The sequence below is a fragment of the Palaemon carinicauda genome, chromosome 7, assembly GCF_036898095.1.
Source record: "Palaemon carinicauda isolate YSFRI2023 chromosome 7, ASM3689809v2, whole genome shotgun sequence".
Classification (NCBI taxonomy): Eukaryota; Metazoa; Arthropoda; class Malacostraca; order Decapoda; family Palaemonidae; genus Palaemon; species Palaemon carinicauda.
In genome coordinates, this window is record NC_090731.1 from 12,062,438 (window position 1) to 12,068,508 (window position 6,071).

General features: G+C 32.5%; 1 long non-coding RNA gene across 1 annotated transcript; it reads right to left on the reverse strand.

Moving 5' to 3' along the window:
- Positions 1–630: 630 nt before the first annotated feature.
- On the reverse strand, positions 631–5,666 carry LOC137643472 (uncharacterized). Its single transcript, XR_011044954.1, has 2 exons — positions 5,405–5,666; positions 631–1,615 (listed from the first exon to the last, which is right to left on the reverse strand). It is a non-coding gene; the product is annotated as an uncharacterized lncRNA (long non-coding RNA).
- Between the last annotated feature and the right edge of the window lie 405 nt (positions 5,667–6,071).

The window sequence follows — 6,071 nt, forward strand, 5'->3', positions numbered from 1 at the left end:
CCCCAGATAACTTTGCCATCTAGATACCACTAAATCTAGTTAGATATCACCAAACACCTGCTAATAATATAGATCGTTATTTGCTTCTGAATAAGCATTTAGTGCAGACTATATTGGCTGACCACAAAGGCTTATCTCCGTTCCCTGTATTTGGGCGGATGTAAGTAGTAGGAAATATAACTACTTCTATAGAACTATTTAGTAATAACCTATGTTGCCTTACACTGGTTAAATTGTGTTTATGTCTTAAAATCATAACTGCAATAACCTTTTATAAATTTTTGACCTTTTCATGCTGCTTGTCCACACGCTCATTGCTAGCTTCTCAACACTACAGTGATCGCTTCAAGCAAGTCTAGTTTTGTAGCTCCTTTGAATTTAATAAGAAACTAGTTTTGGGATTTGCCACTTTACCTTAATTAAAATCTACCTCAGCATTTCTACTGTACCCTAAAGCAAGACTGAACAGCAGTAGACTTGAGGGAAAGTTTAAACAATTTTTACTTAAAGCTTATGAAATCACGCCCTCTATAAGAGTGTTCTTTCAAAGCTACCCAAGTCTTTCAATAGCTATGGCCGCAGCCCTTTTACAAAGGGCTGAAATCATAGGAACAAAAATAAAAGTCGTAAAAGATATTCACAAATCTGTTTATTTTGCTTTTGTCAAGTTTTCTCCAATAGTCCTGACAGTTTATGCATAAAAGTTACAGAAAAAAAGTTCCACGAAACCATTTTTTTTTTATATTTTAACGTTAGGAACACCCAACTTCAAGAATTATACCAGATTGTCCTAACTGCTTGAAAGCAAAGCTTAACATAGTTACAATATCCTTTCAAAGTTTGGGTAATTTATGTAAAACAATACTTGCACCACTATTGGAATTCAAAGTTCTATCTTTTTTTTTGAAACCTGTACCTTCTAGTTACAGGATTATGACTAATACGTACAAGCAAGCTTTATCATTGTTAATTAAATAAACCATCTTCTGCAAAAGAAGTTAATGTGTGATGATAATGTAAAGCATTGTAGTAGAACACCTTGCTTGTTCATCAAGGTGGTCACTTAAAACAACACTGGAATTTATTTATATAAAAAAGGTTAAGGAGTTTTAGATTTGATTTGCTTCAAACATTTGAATCTGATCAAATTGACCAAAGGGCGTCAACTTAGAATTGCTACAACCACTATAGCCACGTCAGTTCACCGCTGCATTTGTCAAATGCAATTCCACCAAACCGGTAGTTCACTATGCCATAGTTCTTCCCCTCAGTGCTCCAGTCAATCTTTGGTGGATCAGGTCACGGGTAGTAGCGATCAGAAGAGCATGGGATTTCTTTGCCGGATTACGGCGTCCCTACCAGCGAAGGAAAGTTGATCATTGGTACTTCCATTCCATCATTGGTACTTCCATTACATCATTGGTACTTCCATTCCATCGGGCACGTTGTAGGTCTCAAATCCAAAAAGTCGCCAGATTTTCCCAGCAAACTGCTTTCAAGCCCCAAGCTGCCGCCATTTGGGGGGGGGGGGGGGGTGGTAGGAGGAGGGGCAGATCCTCAGATTGCAGACAGACCAGAACCTTTGACCTTACTCATTTCAGTTTCAGCATCCGGCCTGTTTTAAGAGATTTAGGTTAAAATATTTGTAGTACCATTTCATAGTTTACGGCAAATAAATTTTCATAGATGAATACAATCCACAAGTCTTAACCCAACACATTAACTTGTTCCTGGCGTTTAAAACTCAATGTTTGTGTAATTATAAAAAGAACAAAAGCAGTCTAAAGTCAATAAGGTTTACCCAGTCATGGATAACAGAAAACTTTTAAAGACTAGAAAATAATCAAGCAAAACCATTTATTTAAAGCAATGCACGAAAAAAAAAAAACTCACTTAAGACTACCTTAACCACTATCAAAACTACCTTAACCCCCTGACCGTAGTAAAATTTTACCCGTCGCGGTTGCCAATCTTCTAAACTCAAGCCTGTAATTGTAAGATATCAGAGATCTCAATATTCTAAACTCAAAATAAAATAGGAATATCCGTAAGGTGTGATCTACGGTAAAGGGAGTATATAAAAATTGCGTATATATAAAAAAAAATTAAAGATTACGTTAAAGGGAATATATTAAGAGTGCATATCTAAATAAATTTATTCAAATATATATATATATATATGCATGTATATATATATATATATATGCATGTATATATATATATATGCATGTGTGTGTATATATATATGCATGTGTATATATATATATGCATGTGTATATATATATATATATATATGCATGTATATATATATGCATGTGTATATATATATATATATATGCATGTGTATATATATATATATATATGTATATATATATGCATGTGTATATTTATATATATATTGCATGTGTATATATATATATATTGCATGTGATATATATATGCATGTGTGTATATATATATATATGCATGTGTATATATATATGCATGTGTATATATATATATATATATGCATGTGTATATATATATGCATGTGTATATATATATATATATATGCATGTGTATATATATATATATGCATGTGTATATATATATATGCATGTGTATATATATGCATGTGTATATATATATGCACGTGTATATATATATATGCATGTGTATATATATATATATCCATGTGTATATATATATATATCCATGTGTATATATATATATCCATGTGTATATATATAATCCATGTGTATATATATATCCATGTGTATATATATATCCATGTGTATATCATATATCCATGTGTATATATATATCCATGTGTATATATATATCCATGTGTATATAATATATATATATATATGAAGGAAAATTTTGTGCCAAAAGCCTTTGTGCCACAGGTCTTTCTATAAAAAAGAATAAGCTAGAGGTTTTAAAACGTTGTAATATGGATGGTGTACAAATAAAATTAACCGAACTAATTTCTCCAGGCAGCTTTTGACAGTACAAGAGTTTTAAACTGGAACTTTAGAAAAGTAATTTCTTAAAATAGCAAAATTTCTGAACAAGTCATTATTTGATGAATTGCAATCACTCATTATTAATATATTTGACATTAAGAAATTTCGTAGTGCTGGTAAGCCGCCAACACTGTCTAAATTCATATTTTAGACTTTGAACAACCCTTGTGAATCTCTTTAAATCCCCGGTATTTAGGACCCAATTATCTCTTCTCTGTGAATAGCTTTTCTTTTTGCTATGAATATAGTAGGAGAAACTAGAACACAACCGCTGGGAAACTAGAAAGCAACAGCTGGGAAACTAGGCAAACAAGAAAGCAACCGCTGGGGAAACTAGGCAAACAAGAAAGCAACAGCTGGGGAAAACTAGGCAAACAAGAAAGCAACAGCTGGGGAAACTAGGCAAACAAGAAAGCAACAGCTGGGGAAACTAGGCAAACAAGAAAGCAACAGCTTGGGGAAACTAGGCAAACAAGAAAGCAACAGAGGGGAAACTAGGCAAACAAGAAAGCAACAGCTGGGGAAACTAGGCAAACAAGAAAGCAACAGCTGGGAAACAAGAAACTAACAGCTAGGAACTAGGAGGAAATTAGAACAAAATTTTGTTTTCATAAAAGTGATTAGGTAAACAAACTGTTCTGAAATCTATAATATCAGTGACTACCAAGATAAGGACTGAAAAAAAGATCCTATCAATGTTATAAGCCCTATAGAAAAAAATAAATTAGTTAACTTTTTCAGGATGTCCATGGTAGACCTTTAGGCTACCATAAACAACCCATAAGTCCACCTTTGCCTTCATGGCAACTGCCACCCCGGAAAAGGTAGACTATAAAGAATAAATAATATAATAAAATTTCCTTCAATCATGCTAACTATCTCCCATTGATTTCAGGTATACTTGTTAACTAGCGAGGCAAAGATTCATACACAAATTCTACACTTAAAAACACAGCAATTTAAATATGATATTCTTCGTAAAAAATATACTGATGCGGCCGTATTTCTGTAAAATACAGGCGACCGTCATTTTCACCCTACTTTGTTACCATCTTTTACGGGTTTGAGCCGTATTATCACCTTTTTAAGGTCAATATATCCGATTTTAAAGCTAAATGCGTGGCAACATTCATTGAGATTTTTACACTTTTTACACAAATTTTCAACAGTGTAGCTAACCTATGTGAACTTTCACAAACTGTTCAAGTAAATACATTTTGAGATTTAAAAGCTAAAGCTGACCTTCTATTCAACTCTTAAAAAATTAAGAAAACTCTCCCATACAGCAACTAAAGTAACATGAAAAACATTAACTCGAGGCGGAAAAAAATATCTTTATTCTGAAGCTTTAGAAAACCACATTTCATAGAGATAAGGTAGTTAATAATGTTAAATTCTTATTAGTCTCTTAAACTAGTGAACCCTAATATTAAAGTTGGTTTCTTACAACTAGAGCCAATCGTTATTATTGTACCAAAACATTCATATCGTCAACCTTATTAAATAACCATTTATTCTTTCATAACTTCGGTGCAAACTCAAGTTAAAATTTTCTCTCATTCAGGTAATGGTTGAAAGATAAATTAAAGTAATTTTAATACCAGGTTTACTACAGTTATGGATAGAAATTTAAAACTATATAAAAGTCAAAATTTATGTTCTATTTAATTTCCTAGCCACACACCGAAAGCAGCTGGATTATAATAAGGGAAATTAACTAAAGTTAACCATAGAAGCGTAAAAAAAAAAAATAAAAAAAAAAAAAAGTCATAAGATATCCAACGCGACAGATTGAGAAAACTATTTTTTTTTTAATTATTACCCGGTTATATAACAACGCTGAAAGTAATTCATAGTAAAATTCAAACTAAAAATTAACATAAGATGAATTATAATGAACTCAATTACCTTTACACCCATCTGCTAATAAATGACTAGCGATTAGGACTAACCTTACTACAAGTCAGATTAGAAATCCAATCTTCATCGAAGACAACCTTTCAACAATCACATAACACATTGAACAGCTTATACAATAGAATTTTTCGATCAGCCAAGATAAGATGCAGCACGGTGGTAAAGTAATACAATTTAAAATTAAAGTAAATATCACCACCAATTAACGTGAACTGAAGTACAGTCTTGAGTGAGCCCTACTTCACGCCACTAAATTTTGAAAGTGTGAACAATTACGAATAAGACCAATTATTAGGACACCCATGAACTGTAATACCGACGTGATGACTTTCGGCACAAACTAGATTTAACTAGAACCATTATTCCATTCTTTGAAAGATGCTAAAAAAACCTTATTCCATCTTATGGAAGATGCTTAAAAGAAACCTAGATCAGCAAAAAATGAAAATAAAAAACACAAGAAACGATTGAACACTTACCATTACCCCACGATTATCAAGCTAATACACCTAATTGCAGTTCAACTATGATTGACAAGCCTTCAAACACAGCGTAAACACTCGCACTTTCCTCAACTTCAACACAAATTTCCACTCTCAAATCTCTCAATTAGGGGACACTGGTTTATCCACCCCTCAAGTCTCAACTCCCAATAGAATTGATGATTCACGGCTTAGTCTGTAGAGCAAAACTCCTTTTTAAGCAATTGGACACCAAGGACTCTGAATGCAAGCTGAGATAGACAGATAGCCAAGGACTCTTCAGCCATGGGACACTGCATTGAATATCGCTCACCATTCTGTCTGGCTTTCGTGATTTTATTTTTTTTATTTTTGTCTTTGGTTATACTTCTTGGAGAGTTTTCGTTCACACTCAACTTGATTTTCTTATGAATTTTTATAGAGATTATTTACGGCACTTTATCCTCTTCCATATGTACTTTTAGCCATTATTTTGTGTTTATTCAGTCTTGTTTTTTAAAATATTTCAGATTTATTCTTGAACTCTTTGTTTTTTTTTATTCTTTATAACCTTATAGATTGAGTCTGGATAAGTGATGTTTAACTAATTTCATCAATGGATTTTTTTTTTGGTCTATTTTTCATTTCTTCTTCTATCTTTGTGTTTATCGTGCAATTTCTATGA